This window comes from Coregonus clupeaformis, unplaced genomic scaffold (assembly GCF_020615455.1).
Source record: "Coregonus clupeaformis isolate EN_2021a unplaced genomic scaffold, ASM2061545v1 scaf0067, whole genome shotgun sequence".
Classification (NCBI taxonomy): Eukaryota; Metazoa; Chordata; class Actinopteri; order Salmoniformes; family Salmonidae; genus Coregonus; species Coregonus clupeaformis.
The window spans coordinates 6567-26306 of NW_025533522.1; the positions used below are offsets into that span (position 1 = coordinate 6567).

The 19740-nt window shown below is 43.1% G+C and overlaps 1 pseudogene; it reads right to left on the minus strand.

Moving 5' to 3' along the window:
• Positions 1 to 484: 484 nt before the first annotated feature.
• LOC121567632 lies at positions 485 to 18746 on the minus strand (annotated as a pseudogene).
• Positions 18747 to 19740: the final 994 nt, after the last annotated feature.

Below are 19740 nucleotides of genomic sequence, written 5' to 3' on the forward strand. Positions count from 1 at the left end.
GTACAGGTTCCTAATCTAGACCACTAATGTATGTTTGATATAGGTGGGTTGGTTGTTTAGCAACAAAACCAACACGCACGCAACTATGGGGCAAAACAGACGGGGTTGGCTTAGATTGTTGACAAGTTAACTATATTCTGCCTCCAAATGCTTATTGAAAACATAAATACATTTGCACAATGAGCACTTGTTGTTTCTCAAATACATCATTACAGTTGCTGGTTAGCTAGCTAGCGAATTTTGCCATATTAGCATAGACATGACATGAGTCAAAACACCTCAAAACAAGACATGGTATCAATAAGGTACTACGAGCTCAAACGGAGCCACCGACTATTCTCCACATGGCAGCTTCTTGTCATTGTTGCTAACTATCTGACCGTTCAGAATCATAACATCACACAGCCTTCTGCCTCAATGATGCGCGACGTTATTTTTGTGATGTTGTCAGTCAACTCATCTATAAGACAACAGCCCTCACTGTGCAGTGCTCTTACCCAACTTCCACAAGATCCCATATCCATGTCTCAGGGAAGAACGTACGGACCGTCTCTATGGGTGGCGGAGGTGGAGCGGCACCATGTCCGGCTCCGATTAATCCAGCTTGACCCACTTGAAATCGCTGACCTGATGCACCCGTTTCAAGGCTGTCCATTTCTACAGTGCGGGAGTGGTATCTGTAGGGTATATCTAAAACAAAACAGTCATTATTCTCGTGTTAGAATCAGCCTGGTCAAACCAGACCGAATGCTGCGCTCACTGGTGATGCATGCAGCGTTCAGACTGGTTTAACCAGGCTATGTTAGAATAACAAAAACCATACATTTTCCAAGATTCAACAAAGACTTCTGGCAATGACGAGAGTAAGCGGTGTTAAGGAGGACATCTCACCATAGGATCGATGGTACTGGTTCCCCTTGTAATTTAGGCAGGAAGGTACTCTTAGAATCAGATTAGTTGCCAGCTTCAGTCCCAGTTTCTAGAAATGTAAGAATCACAAACAAGAGAGCTCGATATTAATGAATGTCTCAGTTTTATTTTTCTATTCTATATGTTTTTTGTTGTTGCCTCAAACAGGCTATTTTAGCAATGTATAATTTAAGAAGATGAATGCATGGTAACAGTTTGGTAACTGATTCTTACGAGAGAGAGGAAAAGAGGCTTCAAGTTAGAGAAAACAAGGCAGAAGTTACCTGAAAAACTTCATAAGGTTCCCTTTTCTCCTCAGTTAGTCCATCTGGGTATGGCATTACATATCTCCTTGGTCTTACACGTAAACATGGTACTGGATCTTCAAGCTCGTAGGGGAATGTATGTTGTCTCCTTGACTGGTAACAAATCAAATATCTGGAATGGGATAATAAGGAGACGGAAATGACCTTGTTCATTGGGCACCAAACAGAAGGCAGTGACTACTTAGACTTGTCTAATTTCATTTTCCATTGCTAAACGTTTTTAAAATGCTTTCCGTGCCCTAATGAACACAACCCAGAATTTGAACTTATTAAAGTCACACTATGCAGAAATCGCTCCTCCATTTCCTGGTTGCTTCTTTGGTCCCCGTTCTTAAGTTTTGTTTTTGCATCTTTTACTTTTGGGTTTGTACACCATCTTCAAACAGCTGAAACAACAATATTTATGGTTATGGAAAATATATTTCACAGTGGTTTATGTGACAAAATAGCCTAGTATAGTGTAGAGAATCATTGTACCATCTAAACCGCTGTGAAATATATTTTCCATAACCATAAATATTGTTGTTTCGCTGTTTGAAGATGGTGTACAAACTTCCAAAAAGTAAAAGATGCAAAAACAAAACTTAAGAACGGGGACCAAAGAAATAGCACACATAGAACAGATACAATGCTTCTTAGACTTCCTTTCAAGTAGATCTATTACTCACATTTCTATGTGAATTTGGTTGAATTCAGGTCGCCCAAAAAGTTACATATTGCCACTTTAAGTACCAATAGGGATATGCTTTCCAGTTGATGAAAGCACACCCATTGGCCCACTGTGAACAGACCCACTCCAAGTCTGCTGTAGTCACTTCTTATTCCCCTGAAGCTGTTTGTATTCCCAGCACCACAAAAGCTGTTTATATGGTGGTATGACCGTTGACATTCACTTCAGTGAGCTCTGTTACCTTGTCAGCATCCAGCCTCTTCCCTGGCTCCATGATGTGAACACTCTTGTCCACAGTGCTGAGGCCACAGAGGGAGCCGGGCTGGGCCGAGAGCTGCAGGGTGTTCTCCTCCCCTGGGACCGCTTTTGAGGGTAAGAACTCCACCAACACCTGGCACACATGACATACACAAGTGTACATGATACACCTTTAGTGTACACAATATCTTTGTGATGAGGGTATGACACACACAGACGCATGCACACTGTAAAAACGGCCAGCTCATCTCCTTTCCAAGACCCCAACTTTCTTTTGGTTTTCTTATTGAAATAAGGTCACGCCAATCATCATAATTGTATCAGCCAATCAGCAGCCTTTCCCCCGGGACTTAGCATAATACCTGACCAGCCAGGGCCTCAGACAGTCTGTAGTTTCCATTCTGATGACCAACCAATTTTCTCTTCTCTTATTCTACCTCCTTAGAACAAATTGCTTTTCTTTCTGATGTTTTATTGAAGGTGCAGCTAAATGTAAGTCCCAAAATCCTGTCTGTTGTAAATATGTACCATTTGTGTTAAACTTGGTAGCTAGCTAGCTAGCTCGCGTACTCCCGTAAGCGTTAGCATTAGCATTGTCATCCGGAATGCGTTACTATTTAGCATGCATATTAGCGATTAGCATTTGTTAGCATTTGTCTGTGGTGCTAGGCTATTTTCGGTTATAGATTGCTCATGCTTATTATGTTTTATATTGTGTAGATATTTCTACATTGCTCTGTTGTTTGTTTGTGCATCTAGCATGTGTTTGGGTCCACATAGCCTGTTTAGTTTGTAGGCATATTTTTCCCATACTGTGCTATAGCCTAAGTTCTCCTCTTTTCTTTTGCAGAACCACAATTAGTATCAGAGAGGGTGGTGTTGTATTTGTGTGTGTGGATCTTCATTAAACCATTGAACTGGAACTACTGCATCCTCGTGTTCTGAACGGACACCCTGTGGTGGTTGAAACCGGCCTAAAATCCAGCACCTAGGTTTTTTATCCCTTTTTATTGGTCCTTCGAAATCATAAACAACCCATATTTTTCATGGTCCTTACGAGCAGGATGCAGTAACTGCCAGAGTCCAAGGATGCCAGTCACCAGAGAAGATCCTCCACAAGTTGTGGTTCATCCCCACCGTCAGACTCGCCCCCCGCATCGTCTGGTCGACTATGAGGTATGCTACGAGTCAAGGCAGACGATCACCACACACACAACAACACACCACTCCAACGAGGGACCACGTGTAGAGGGCACTGTGAGTGGAATTAATTACTCTCGCAACAAGACCAGCAGCAGCTACCTTCCGCACACCTTCTCCGCCCAGCTGAGAGTGCACCTACCGTGGACTAACTCCTACCATCCCCAACTTTATCAATGAATACCCACGAGAGTTTGCAAGACTGAAGTTGGCCCTCGACAATGTGCTGCCTGGTAGATGCAACAGAGTGCTTCAAGTTTCAGATATTGTTGGACCACCTGAAGTTGGAAGAGGCTTTGCTAATTGCCAACTCCTACAGCAACAGCAGGTACACATACAGTGACACCATGGAGTCCCTCACAGAACTGTATGGCCAGCCCCACCTGTTTGCCCTCCAATGCATTGCAGGGTTAATGGATGGCCCCAACATCAAGAGTGGTGACACCAAGGCATTCCGAACATTCGCTCTGAGGATGCGTGCCTTGGTTGGCATGTTGGATCAGCTAGGGAGTAATGGACAGACAGAACTGAGGTGTGGATCACATGTCTCCCGCCTCTTAGCTAAGTTATCACACAACCTAAGAGTCAGCTTCAAGAGATGTGTGAACCCCATCAAGACACCCATTCCAACCCTCCTTCACCTAGCAGAGTGGCTTGAGTACGACGTGAGAGTACAAGTAGATGACACACAGTTCAGTAGCGACCAAAGCAGGGACCACCCTACCTCATGCCGAGATCAACATGAAGACAAATCCTTCCCTAAGACCATCACCATCCTCCACGGGGGTGAGCAGAGAAAGGACAAAGCGAAGTCTCTGCGCAGAACCAATCTCCGGAGGAAAAGTCACGTGAGAAGCCAAATAAGTATTGTCGTTCTGCAACACCATGCAGCATTACATGAATCAATGCACCAACTTTCAGCTCCTTTCCAAAGAACAGAAAGAATCCTGGATCAAGACAAATGAAAGATGTGGGAAGTGTGGACGCGAACACCAAGCAGCTCAGTGTACTCTCAAGGCTAAGTGCAAGAAGTGCGAGAAGAAGCATCTTGAGATTCTCCACGAGGTCAACACTAGTCGGACTGCTACAAAGAACGCTAGCACGAACACTATGAAGACCACCAGCACAAAGGCGCCAACAGAGGCCTGGTGAGCTCCACTGCAGAGACCCTCTACGTTGATCGACCTTCCGGCAGCAGTAAGGTGTTGCTGAAGATGAGTGGAGTCATCTTGCAGAGCGGCAACAAGTCACTTGACACGTACGCCCTGTTGGACGACAGGTCGGAGCGCACTATACCTCTACACGAAGCAGCAGAGCAGCTAGGCCTCCAAGGCAATTCTGAGGACTTGGCACTTCGTACTAGTGCGTCAAGATATTTGAGTCATCCATGGAGCTTCTTTGTCATTCTCTGTGGCCCCTGTTACTCAACCAATCCTTTGACATCCACAGAGCCTTCACAGCTGAATAGTTGGGCCTTGCACCGCATACCTACCCTGTCAAAGCCCTTCAGAAAAGGTATCGGCACCTCAAAGGCCTTCCCCTTCAACCGCTGTATCAGGCGCAGCCGCTACTGCGCATCGGATCAGACATTCCCCATCTAATCACCCCGACAGAGCCAGTGCGTTTGGGTCTCCTGGCGGACCTGCCGCCATCAAAACTTAGCTCAGATGGACCCTTAAAAGTTCCTTCATACATCCCTCGTCTCTCCATCTGCAGAGCTCTTCAGCCATGTAGAGAAGCTCTGGCAGTTGGATACGCTACCATACAGGAGTGAGAAGCTCGTCACATGGTCCAAACAAGATGTAGAAGCCATGCATCTACTGGAGGAGAAGACAGTCAAGTTCGAAATGGACAGGGTTCAAAGGTACGCCACTCCCCTTTTGTGGAAAAAGAACCTTCGTCCCTTGAAAGCTAAACCGTGATGATTACCCTGAGGTCTATGAGTGGCAGGTACTTCCCTTTGGGACGACATGTAGCCCCTGCTGCACCACGTTTGCCCTTCGGAAGCTTGCGTTTAACCACAGTGAGCCCAAAGAAGATGTGAGCTTCTCTGTAGAATGCTGTTTCTATGTAGACAACTGTCTACAAAGTCTCCCCTCTGCAGATGAAGCCAAGAAACTGGTGGACAAGTTGAAGCACCTTCTTGCCAAGAGCGCACCCTTGGATTACGATGGCAATGTCTGTCTGACACTCTTGGCTATAAGCACGGTCACATGGAGAAAGTTGAACCCACCATGCGCAACATATATCGGATCCTTGCCAGCCAGTACGATCCACTTGGCTTCATCGTTCCATACACCACACGGCCAAGGTTGTGGTCCAAAGGCTCTGGGATAAGAAAAGAGGGTGGGATGTCCCAGACCTACCTGAAAATCTTCTCCAAGCGTGGCTTATTTGGGAGAACGAACTTCCACAGCTGTCTCAGGTCACACTACCAAGGTGTTACGTCAGCACCGACATGGATCTCCCAACCAGCACAAGAAGTGTTCAAGTCCTCAGTGATGCCTCAGAACGTGCGTACGGTGCCATTGCGTACCTCCATACTGAAGACACCAAGGGATGGATCCAAGTGGCATTCCTTGCAGCAAGATCAAGAGTGGCCCCGAAACAACAACAGTCAATGCCAAGACTCGAGCTCTGTGCAGCACTCACCGGTGCCCAGCTGGCCGTGGTCATCAGAAAATAACTCACTAAGGAAATCCACGAGGTCATGTCTGGTCGGATTCTACAACAGTCTTAACCTGGCTCCAGTCAGACTCCTGCAGGTACAAAGTATTTGTAGGCACAAGAGTCACAGAAATACAGGAGCTCACGGACCCCCAGGCCTGGCGTTACATGTACACGGAGAGAAATCGACGATATCACACATGGCAAGACGCTGTCTCAGCTTATAGAACACAACCGTTGGAGTCAAGGTCCTCCATTCCTGTGGCAGGCCCAGTCATCCTGGCCCAAGAAGATCCGACCAAGTACCTCCTGATGAAGCAGAGGAGCTTTGGAAGCTTACCTTCTGTGGACTCCTGTCAGCGGACACCAAGTCATCTCTCCCTGATGTTGCCCAGTTCAACACTTTCCATGAGCTGGTGGAAGCCACAGTGCAGTTGCTACACGGGCGGCAAGTAGTGTCGACAACCCTTCAGCCGACGATTTCAAGCAAGCAGAACTCAAAGTACTCAGACATGCTCAGTCTGAGAGCTTCCCAGAAGACCTCTCCCTACTAGAGGAAGGCAAGCCAGTCCCTCCGAGCAGCCGTCTGGTGACACTGGCCCCGGAGTATGACAACGACACTGGACTGATTCGTGTTGGAAGTCACCTTCGGAGGTGTGACCAGCTGGGCCCTGACGTTCTTCACCCAGTAGTTCTGGACCCAGGTCATCCGCTCACCAGGTTGCTGCTCAATAAATATGATGAGCAGCTGAGACACCCGGGCCAAGACAGGGTGTTTGCTGAGTTACATTGAAGGTTCTGGATTCTGAGAGGGAGGGCAGCTATTCGGCGTTTTCAGCTTGGTTGCGCCGAATGCAGGAATTGGCAAGGCCAGCCAGATGTGCCTAGGATGGCTGACCTGCCTCCAGCCCGACTGCGGCTCCACAAGCCCACATTCTATTATACAGGTGTGGACTGCTTTGGACCGTATATCATCAAGATTGGCCCGAAGAAATGAAAAGAGATGGGGCATCATCTTTAAGCGCATGACCACCCAGGCTGTACACGTGGATCTACTGACGAACATGGATTCTGATTTGTTCCTAAAGGCTTTGAGAGGCTTCATCGCTCAAAGAGAAATCAGATCCTGTCTGATCGAGGAACAAATTTCAAGGGAGGGAAGCGGGAGCTACAGGAGGCCTTCATGACTCTCCACCCATAGCTCCAGGAACAGTTAAACAGTCAGAAGATTCGCTCGCCTTCAACCTACCAAGTGCACCGCACTTTGGAGGATGCTGGGAGAGGGAGATCAGATCCATCAAGACTGCCCTGCAAACCACCCTTGGCGCGCAGACCATCTCCGAAGAGGTGCTGAGGACTGTCCTAATTGAAGTAGAAGGGATCTTACATTTACATCATTTAGCAGACGATCTTATCCAGAGCGACTTACAAATTGGTGCATTCAACTTATGATAGCCAGTGGGACAACCACTTTTTTTTTTATGGAGGGGTGGGGGAGGGAGGGGGGGGTAGAATGATTACTTTGATACTATTCCAGGTATTCCTTAAAGAGGTAGGGTTTCAAGTGTCTCCGGAAGGTGGTCAGTGACTCCGCTGTCCTGGCGTCGTGGGGGAGCTTGTTCCACCATTGGGGTGCCAGAGCAGCGAATAGCTTTGACTGGGCTGAGTGGGAGCTGTGCTTCCGTAGAGGTAGGGGGGCTAGCAGGCCAGAGGTGGATGAACGTAGTGCCCTCGTTTGGGTGTAGGGTCTGATCAGAGCCTGAAGGTAAGGAGGTGCCGTTCCCCTCACAGCTCCGTAGGCAAGCACCATGGTCTTGTAGTAGATGCAAGCCTCAACTGGAAGCCAGTGGAGTGTGCGGAGGAGCGGGGTGACATGAGAGAACTTGGGAAGGTTGAAAACCAGACTACAATCCCTTGGGATATGTTTCGTCGGACATCGCGGATCCGGACCCAATCACTTCTAACTCTCTTCTCATGGGGCGGCCAGACTCGTCACTACCACAGGTGGTCTACCCAGAGTCTGAACTGCTCAGTCGCAAAATATGTAGACACAGCCAGGTTCTAGCCGACAATTTCTGGCACTGTTTCACAGTAAGGAAGAGCTTATAGTTGGGACTGTTGTGATGATCAGCTTCCTAGGGCACTGTGGCAAATTGGAACTGTCAAGTCAGTTATCCCTGGAGCAGACGGGAAAGTGAGGACAGCAGAGATCGAAGTCAAGGACAGAACCTACGTCAGGCCTGTTGCTTGACTCATCCAGCTTCCCGCCCTTCCTCAAGAAGCTACTGACCCTTAGCTGGCTTGTCAGTTGTAGCAAATAGGTACAACACATTTGGGGTCGGCTGTGAAAATGGACAGCTCATCTCCTTTCCAAGACCCCAACTTTTGGTTTTCTTATTGAAATTAGGTAATGTCAATCATCATAATTGTATTAGCCAATCAGCAGCCTTTTTTCCCGGGACTTAGCATAATACCTGACCTGGCAGGGCCTCAGGCAGTCTGTAGTCTCCATTCTGATGATCCACTGGTTTTTCACTCCTCCATATTCTACCTCCTTAGAAAACATTGCTTTTCTTTCTGATGTTTTATTGTACGTGCAGCTAAATGTAAGTGCCAAAATCCTGATGTCTTGTTGTTTGGAGCTAAATAGAGTCTGTTGTAAATATCTAGCATTTGTATTAAACTTGCTAGCTCGCGTACACCCGCTAGTGTTAGCATTAACATTAGCATTGTCATCCGGAATGCATTACTATTTAGCATGCTAGTTAGTGGTTAGCATTTGTTAGCATTTGTCTGTGGTGCAAGGCTATTTTCGGTTGTAGATTGCTCATGCTTATTATGTGCAGATATTTCTACATTACTCTATTGTTTCGTTGTGCATCTAGTATGTGTTTGGGTCCACATATCCTATTTAGTTTGTTGACATTCAAAGAGGCATATTTTTCCCATACTGTGCTATAGCCTGAGTTCTCCTCTTTTCTTTACAGAACCACAATTAGTATCAGAGAGAGTGGTGTTGTATGTGTGTGTGTAGATCTTCATGTGGTCCTCTGTAGCTCAATTGGTAGAGCATGGCGCTTGTAACGCCAGGGTAGTGGGTTCGATCCCCGGGACCACCCATACGTAAAAATGTATGCGCACATGACTGTAAGTCGCTTTGGGTAAAAGCGTCTGCTAAATGGCATATAATAATAATTATTATAAACCCTTGAACTGGAACTACTGCTTCCTTGTGTTCTGAAAGGACACCCTGTGGTGGTTGCTACCGGCCTAAAATCCAGCACCTAAGTTTTTTATTGGTCCTTCGAATTCATAAACAACCCATATTTTTCACATACAGTGAGGCAAAAAGTATTTGATCCCCTGCTGATTTTGTACGTTTGCCCACTGACAAAGAAATGATCAGTCTATAATTTTAATGGTAGGTTTATTTGAACAGTGAGAGACAGAATAACAACAACAAAAATCCAGAAAAATGCATGTCAAAAATGTTATAAATTGATTTGCATTTTAATGAGGGTAATAAGTATTTCACCCCCTCTCAATCAAAAAGATTTCTGGCTCCCAGGTGTCTTTTATACAGGGAACGAGCTGAGATTAGGAGCACACTCTTAAAGGGAGTGCTCCTAATCTCAGCTTGTTACCTGTATAAAAGACACCTGTCCACAGAAGCAATCAATCAATCAGATTCCAAACTCTCCACCATGGCCAAGACCAAAGAGCTCTCCAAGGATGTCAGGGACAAGATTGTAGACCTACACAAGGCTGGAATGGGCTACAAGACCATCGCCAAGCAGCTTGGTGAGAAGGTGACAACAGTTGGTGCGATTATTCACAAATGGAAGAAACACAAAAGAACTGTCAGTCTCCCTCGGCCTGGGGCTCCATGCAAGATCTCACCTCGTGGAGCTGCAATGATCATGAGAACGGTGAGGAATCAGCCCAGAACTACACGGGAGGATCTTGTCAAAGATCTCAAGGCAGCTGGGACCATTGTCACCAAGAAAACAATTGGTAACACACTACGCCGTGAAGGACTGAAATCCTGCAGCACCCGCAAGGTCCCCCATCTCAAGAAAGCACATATACAGGGCCGTCTGAAGTTTGCCAATGTACATCTGAATGATTCAGAGGAGAACTGGGTGAAAGTGTTGTGGTCAGATGAGACCAAAATGGAGCTCTTTGGCATCAACTCAACTCGCCGTGTTTGGAGGAGGAGGAATGCTGCCTATGACCCCAATAACACCATCCCCACCGTCAAACATGGAGGTGGAAACATTATGCTTTGGGGGTGTTTTTCTGCTAAGGGGACAGGACAACTTCACTGCATCAAAGGGACGATGGACGGGGCCATGTACCGTCAAATCTTGGGTGAGAACCTCCTTCCCTCAGCCAGGGCATTGAGAATGGGTTGTGGATGGGTATTCCAGCATGACAATGACCCAAAACACACAGCCAAGGCAACAAAGGAGTGGCTCAAGAAGAAGCACATTAAGGTCCTGGAGTGGCCTAGCCAGTCTCCAGACCTTAATCCCATAGAAAATCTGTGGCGGGAGCTGAAGGTTCGAGTTGCCAAACGTCAGCCTCGAAACCTTAATGACTTGGAGAAGATCTGCAAAGAGGAGTGGGACAAAATCCCTCCTGAGATGTGTGCAAACCTGGTGGCCAACTACAAGAAACGTCTGACCTCTGTGATTGCCAACAAGGGTTTTGCCACCAAGTACTAAGTCATGTTTTGCAGAGGGGTCAAATACTTATTTCCCTCATTAAAATGCAAATCAATTTATAACATTTTTGACATGCGTTTTACTGGATTTTTGTTGTTGTTATTCTGTCGCTCATTGTTCAAATAAACCTACCATTACAATTATAGACTGATCATGTCTTTGTCAGTGGGCAAACGTACAAAATCAGCAGGGGATCAAATACTTTTTCCCCTCACTGTACATATACCCACACCTTGTGCCTGAAGCATTTCTCAGTGGGGAAGTTCATGCTGTGGGCGATTACAGTCTCGCTGGGAAGCATACTGTACACCAGGACCTGTATCACTGGCGCCATCTCTGGAACCACTGCCAACTTCAAGGTGACTTCACCCTCAGTTACTGCAACGCAAGAGCATGTCACACTGAGTACGTTTACATGCACAGTAATAATTAGATAGTAAACTGATTATGGCAGTAAACAGATTATGCAAGAGTCACCTTACTCTATCTTAATCGATGTAATGTCAAAATCTAAGAAAGCATACGCCGATTAAAACACCAGGGGCATATAAACGTTGGGTATGCACAAAATATGCCCCCTAAACATTCATAACATACGCCAGTTTTCACTCAAAAGTTGGTATTTATAAAAACTGAACTTGAAGTGAGAATGTGCTTATCCTGCAAACTTCAGACCATGCATGGTTGAAGGATTGCATTGCAAGATGGCAAAAGTAGCCTTGTGCAGGAATATATGACACTCTTATTCATAACAAAAAACAGGTAGCTAAATATAATAATAATAATAATAATAATAATAATAGAATCATTTTCCCTTAGTGAGCTGAAAATCGATTTATTTTATCTTTGCATTCTAAAATAATATGAAATAGATACTTATTTCTAATTATTCATTTCATTACCATAATCATTGCAGAATAAATCCTCACCTTTTCTGACTGTGATGGTTTCATAGGCTACTTGCGAAATAGCCTATAGGCCTACAACAAGTTAGGATAGGCTACCAATCGTCCCATCTCTCATTTCATTGGACCCACTTCACAATAAATAGATACGCTTTTTCAATTATTTTGCTCTATGCGATCCGAAAAACTGATCGCAGACGATTCACCTTTTTCATTGACTTTTGTAGGCGTCTGAATACTGTAATGTCGAATTTCTCGAGTAGACAATATTTCATTTGTAAACATAATACATAAATTATATAATGCAGAATAAATTCCTAACCTTTTCTGGCCATGATGAGTTCATATTCCCGAAGTAGCCATAAAACAAATTACCATGCACATCTCTCATTTAATTGGGCCTATTAAATAGGCTAATCTGCATTTATCAGAGTGCACCAGTAGCCTGATTTCAGACATCCATGTGAACAGGATTATTAAGGAAAGCGTTCTTCTTGCAAAACGTAAACGTTTTAATCTAAGTATTATATTAATCTGCCTTTCCACAATAATTGCTTTATTGTGTGCATGTAACCATACTCACTGTCATTGTCATCAAGCACCTTCCAGTACGTTCATAATTACTTAATAAAACTTCCTCACCAGGACTCCCCTGCTGCACGGTAACCTTCATGTGTCCATGCTGAACTATTGCCCCTCTGGATAAGGCCTGGAGGAGGGAAAAACAGTTAATCCATCAAGTCAGCAAGAAGGAGATGATGAGGAGTATTGGTGTTGTATAGGGACATCCTTCCTTTGAAGGTGAGAGGCTGGGACTAGGTCTGAAATAACCCTGGTCAAAATAGTGCACTAGAGAATAGGGTTCCATTTTGGACGCAGACAGGGTTTGCAGGTTGTCACAACTTGTTCCTGGTTCTACTCACCAGGTAGATGACATCCACGGAGCCCTTTGGGACGGTCTCCCCTATGATGGTGTACTGGATGGTGATTGACACTTCCTCCTCACATGCCAGTGGTTTCTCCATCTTCTGAATAGCCAGAGAGCTGGACGTTTTACTGTGAGGGGCAGTGGGCTGGATCAGTGAGAGAATGTGTTGCCCTCTGTTGAAATAGGGGACCCTGTATCTAGTGTTCTCCTCTTGTGGTGTGTTGCTTACCTGGAAAGCAAAAGAGGGAAGAGAGAGTATAACTGAAGGCTCAATCCCAAATCAACCCTTAGAGCTCCGCCTTGCCCTCTGATAGGCTAAGTGGAAGTTCACCATATTGCTTATTATACCAATGGAATCTTCTCAGATCTCCACAAGAACATGATAGGCCCTAGGGTGTAGGGTCAAGGGGGTGATTTGGGAGCATGAAGAGTCTTCAGAGTTTCAGAGTATTTAAAAACCTAGAAGGAATCATACTTACTATGAGGTTAATATTCTCTTTGGGCATACTGGTTGTGTTGAGGGAGAAACTGGCAATACCATGACTGTCCGTGGTTAGGTTCTGGAGACGATGTGAGGACCAGCCTTTCTTCTCCAACAGGTAGACTAACATGTCAGAGATAGGTGTGTTGTTGTAGTGAACAACGTTTATCTGATGAAAAAGGGGGGAAAGTTCTATGAAGTGATGCTACATGTGTCACTGTTACCTACCATTGGTAGTTAGGTAAACAGGAATGTCAAAGAGCAAATGGCATCCACAATTCAACAAAGTTCAAGAAACAATAACACTCGATTTGGACTTACCTTGCCCTCAATAATTGATCCATGTTCATAGATTTTGGGTGTGTCGACAAATGTGAGTTTTCCAATCAGATAGGAGAGTGCTATGTGTTTTTCCTCTGACTGTGTAATACCTGTCAAAGAAAAACAAATGATAATAGCATGGTTTATTTCACAACCACACGTGCCACCATGATGCACAATGGCAGTTCACAATGCAGAAGCTGAATTGCAGTGCAGCTTACATAAGATTTAAAAACATTATTAAAAACAGAAAACATTAAATGATGTCATCACTTTTCCCAACTCCAAATTCTTGTGATGAATGACTTGCCTGTCCCCTCCTCCTCTACTTTTGTGTTTAAACTAAGCCTGTCTATGAGCATTTTCTGGCCAGCCTTCTTTGTGAAAATTGACATGTTGAAGACATGAGAAGCACAGCCAGTTTGATCCATCTGGGAAAAGCAAGCAAAAGCCCACACATTAAGCACTGATTTAAATCAATTTAACCACATCACATTAAAATGTAATATGATGTGAAAACAATTATACTGATGATAGTTTCTTCAGGAAAGCATACAGACCTTTATTGACTCTTTGTGGCATGGGGGTGTATAATCAGGAACTCCTTGTGGATTTTTCTCATCAATTATTATTGGGATCAATACATTGTACCCTAAAGGTCGGCACAACTCTACCTCTGCTTTACCAGGTACAGGCTGTCCATATGTGTATCTGATTTTATTTTCATAATAAAACACATTAAAAACATAAAACATCATACATTTCCTACTTAGAGAGACATAGTATATTATAAACCTCATGTGAGACATTACAAATACAACAACTTATAATGCATTATACCTGCAGGCATTCTTTAAGTCAAGTGTTTTCAACATTGTCAATGCATCTGGACCTGTATTCATAAAGCCTCTTAGTGTATGAGTGCTGATCTAAGGTCAGTGTGATCTTTTGGTCACATGGACAGGGGAGATGTGATCCTAGGTCAGCAATCCTACTCTGAGATGCTTTATGACTACAGGCCCAACTGTTCATGTAAATGCCAATGTCCCAAACTTTTGAATTCTCAGGCTACTCATAGAAGCAATTTATGACATTGAGCAGTAGTAGCATTGTAGGTCTTCAATTAGTATTTGTCATTAGCTCAGACCTGTGTTCAAATACATGCATATTTAAGTATTTGTTTCCAAATACACTATTTCAAATAACCCTAGGACCAAACAGACCTGGGTTGAAATGAATGGAGTATTACAATAGTTATTACTGAATTACTTGTATTTTCAAAGAAAAAATATCAAAATACTTACTTTGAAATGTATGTAAAAGTAATTAAAATACTTAAAATAGTATTTGAATCAAGTTCTGCATTACCATAATGCGATTAATTAGACAGTGACATTTAGCTGAGTTACACATTGTCTTGTAACTACAGTGCATTGCAAAATGGCGATACTGTACTGTTGACTCACGTTGCACACACTTGTACTTTATACTCCTCTTGAACAATGCTGATCTCATCGGTGAGGTTCATTTTGATCTCAAACTTTGGCAAAACTAGATATGAAAGAACAGAAGTTAACTCATTTATGTTCCAGTATTGTGACGTATTGATTCAACTGGCAGATCCATAATATTATGTAGCATGAAAGGTAAAAGAAAGAAGCTCAATTTACCATATTTTTCTACCTTGAAGTGATGGTATATTTTGTTATCACCAATCCACACTACAATAGCATAAGATCCTACAGGTGCTTCAGAGTTCAGGGGGTGAGAAAGCTGCAGAATGTTGCCACTGGATGAAGTATTGACCCACTGTCCAATCCTGTTCTGATGAACATCCTATTGATTCATAGAACAAGGGACATGTTTAGTAGGGCACAACATTGTGGAACGTTCAGATACAAATATGTTATGTAGGCCAAACATGCCTGTCTAACATGTAGAATAAGGAGTCACGTCAGTTCTATTCATTACATTCTATCTGCAACGTTCCGAAGTTTGCTTGTTGAAGGTGGCCCAGATGTTATCACATAAAGCTTATAGGGAGTCTTCTAGTAACTGCCATGTGGAAATGAATGATGACCTCCAGTACCTAGCTGGTGGAGTCATTGTCTTATGTCGTAGTATTTAGTGACAGTCATCATAAATTGACAGACTAATAAGGCTCTTACCTCAAGTTCCACAATGTTGTACTGTGAAGGGCAAGACAAAAGATTGGTTAATGTTTTATGAATAACTCTCAAATTCCCCCAAAATGACCAAAAGAGCAAAACTGTCTACAACTATAGGAACCAGGTAGGTGGTTGGATTTGTCTCTTCAACTAAACATCACAAGTAGTATTTGCACTGGAACTCTAATGTCAATTCAGTAAATTAATTCAATCTCAGGAAAGAAAATCCCATACAATCCAATCTGACCTACAGTATATGAATGGAAAACCCCATGTCCTGTGGTGAAGGTTTGAGGATCTTAAAATCCACCCACACAGGTTTATTTAGAGAACCTCTGCAGAACCTTTGCCCTGAGTGCTATGTGCCTCAAATGTTTGTGTAGCCTTATCAAACAGACAGATTTTGGATAGTCAATAGTTGTTCAAAACATTTCCCATTTCCAAAGTCTTATTGTTCATGGAGTACTAACAAGATGTGTATGACATGTCATAGCTACTTGATTGCTAAATAAAAATAAAAATGTACAGTATATTCTACATAATAAGCCTTGTCCGTAAGGCAGGAGCCTATGTCCTGTTTCTGTAGCATGAAGGAGCCTGGACAGGACGCTAGTCTATTGCTGGGCATTAACCTCAATCCATCTCCTTAATGTTCAGTGCCAAGCAGAGTGGCATCGGGTCTCATTTTTAGAGTCTTTGGTAAGGCTCGACACCCTCAAACTTCCATTCTCAGTGAGGACACTAACCACAAGGCCGCAGAGTTGAGTTGGTTGGACAATATCGTACATAGTGTTACATAATACCTGAATGCTATGTCTATCAGACAGTAATGTGACGTTGTGACCCTTGAGATCTGTCTTTCTGTTTGAAAGAGTGGAGATACTGATCTAAAGGACGACCAAATACAGGTAATTGTTTTCAATATTCAATGTTGCACATTTTCAACACTCACCAGCTGATTGACAGGGCTAAAACTGGTATCCAAGGTGATCACTCTAAACTGCACTGAAAAAAGACAATGAAAAGACAAAGACAAGCACTCAATGAGAATTTTAGAAGCATAATTTAGCTAACTTTCCCAGGTTTTCCAGAAATCCCTGTTGAAGGATTCCCAGATTCCAGGAATCTTTCAGCCAGGATTTCTGAAAAACCTGGGATTTTCAGGAAAGTTAACAGAATTTTGCAAGACAGCTTTTCTGGATAATATTTTAGTGTTGGTACTAAAGCCCCAATTCAATAAATTGCAGATAAAGGAAAACTGCTCTGCGAGTTCGCTGAAAATATTTACACTATCGATATCTTTTTATTTATTTTATGTAACCATTATTTTACCAGGTAAGTTGACTGAGAACACATTCTCATTTACAGCAACAACCTGGGGAATAGTTACAGGGAGAGGAGGGGGGATGAATGAGTCAATTGGGATCCAATGATAATGTCCAGCAGAGGAACAGCTTTTAACATGTGGTATGTTGGTTCAAACTCCAGTGTACATATTCTGAATGAACCCACAGCAGATTTTTTATTTATCTGCACCTGATGGTCCTCTTTCAAGTGTCTCTGGGATGACAGAGCATAATAGAAACATGCTATCACCTAATTGTCCTGTTTCTTAGCAAGCAGACTAATTGTGTACTGGCTCTGTGTAAAATTACCTGTTTGTCCCGGGTTGTAGATTGGTTTATCCGTTTGGACGAATGTCATCGGGCTGTACGGTTTGATCATGACCTTTCTCTCCTCTGTTGATAGAAAAGTTTCACCTCGAATCTCCACCTTAAATCTTTGCACTTCGTCACTCTCCACATGAGGGGCCTGTCAGGGAGACAATGAACCAATAACGTATGATCCAGTGTGGCTTAGTTGGTAAGAACGTGCTGCTAACAACATCAAGGTTGTGAAGGTTCAATCACTTCTCCTTTCATCAGTGTGTTTTAAAAATGCTTTTTCTTTAGTAGTTGATGTCATCTTTTTTTATGTCAAATTTCAGCCTGAATTCCAGAAAAGTTATAGTAAGCCACCACATTGATATTTCCCATAAAATAAGATGGCATTGCACACACAATTAAGAGATGCATCACAAAGCTAAGAAGTATAGTAAACTCTTATTGGAATGGTTCTGGATGTCGCCCAGTGCGGGGCTGACCTGAAACTGGAAGCAGCGGTGAAACTCTTGGTCAGAACTCTCTTGGAGAATACTTTTGTTCTGTCCATTGGCAATCAGAGATATGGTCATGACCAGGGTCTCGTTGGGCTGCAGAAGGCTGGCACAAAGCTTAGCCTCTGAGCCTGCCTGGATCACTGCAGGAATGGCTACCATGTAAACCCTACAGAGAACATATGCACGCACAGCAACAAACACACAGGAAAATCAGTACAAAATGAGAGGGCACTTCTAAACAAGAAACTACAGATGTAGGATCTTAATTTGACCAGTATTGTCAAAGAAAAATAATCCTGCAGCAACAGGATTTGAACATTTAGTCCATAATGTTGCTTGATCAGTGGTACCCTTACGAAAAAAAAACACATGAAAATCACGTGTTCACATCAAGGAGAGTACTTTACTTTAAAAGGCATTATTGACATTAATTTAATTTAAACAGTCATGGTCCCCTGCAGGTTTTGTGCTGTTACAGGATTGTTCCAGGGACGTCACCAATAATGTTTTTAGGATGTTCTTAGAACGTTGTGTCATCGTCCCCTGGAGGTTTTTGTCTAGTTGCGGTGAAAATACAGTATTTATACGTTTTTGTATTTTTTTTGGGGGGGCAATAAAAATAAAAAATCAAGATAAAAAAATCAAGAATAATTTTTGAAAAGCCTTTATTTGTAGGTGAAATACACAGAACAAATATCTGCAGAAAGGATAGATGAAAAACCATTCTAAATTTCCTCTCTGACAGAGAGAATGTTACTCCAGGACGAGACGCCACATGTCTGATTACTAAATTCTAACTGACTGCAGATTTACTTACGGTCTTGGAGTTTTTTGACAGACACAAAGCCAGTGAAAGCAGACAAAGAGTATCCATCTCCAAACGTGATGCCCAGAAGGAACCATGACTCAATGAGAGAAATAAAAACACCAGGTCAGCCTATATCCCAGTATTCCTACTGGCAAGACCTCCCTACTGCACTGTGTAGAGGACAAGCAGAGGAACCGGTGTAGCCAGGTTAAATGATTGAAGTAAAAGCCTTGTGAATATTTGACCAATTTGTGTCAATAACAGTGATTTTCAGTGATTGGCAGATTCTCTGGCTTTGAGACTACACATGCACCATCAATATACATACAGTACAGTGTACGACATTGGCTTGCACTATAACCTGATTACATCTCAATAGTTTGCATGCAATGCCTGTTTTTTTTACTTTGTCCATAATATATAGTGGGGTCCAAAATTATTCGATCCTTTGATAAAGATTAGCAAAAAAGACTGTCAAATAAATAATACAAATACTGAGCTATATGGTATGATATTTTTTGGAACAGTTATATTATTTTATACTTATACAATTGTTCAGAGAAATATATTTTGTTTAACAAGTAATACCAAAAATCTCGAAAACATAAGGTTATAAATTATTGGATCCCCGGTTCTCAATACTCCAGCACCCTCCCCTTTCGGGGATAATGATACTGAGCCTTTTTCTCAAATGTTTTATGAGATTGGAGAACACATTGGGAGGGATCTTAGACCAATCCTCCATACAGAATCTTTCCCGATCCTTGATATCCTTCATCTGTGCTTATGGACTTTCCTCTTCAATTGAAACCACAGGTTTTCAATGGGGTTCAAGTCTGGAGACTGAGATGGCCATTGCGAAATGTTGATTTTGTGGTCAATTAACCCTTTTGGGGTTTTTTGATTTGTACTTGGGGTTATTGTCTTGCTGGAAGATTCACTTGAGGTTGTACCATGTGAGTTCATATGTTTACCTGTGAAGTGTACCTTTGACTTTTTTGTACCTCAGGGAAAAACATTGTACCCAGAGCCGGCTCTACAGGGTGGCAAAGCCGGGCATGGACCCCCAGATAGAATTTGTGCCCCCACAGTTTTGTTTCCCCATAAACATAACAAATGGTATATGAATTACAATGCACCTGACGACCTGTTGGATTGAACAAAAACTGAACCAGTGGAAGCAGAGTTTATTGATTCTTGCAAAGTGAAATCAC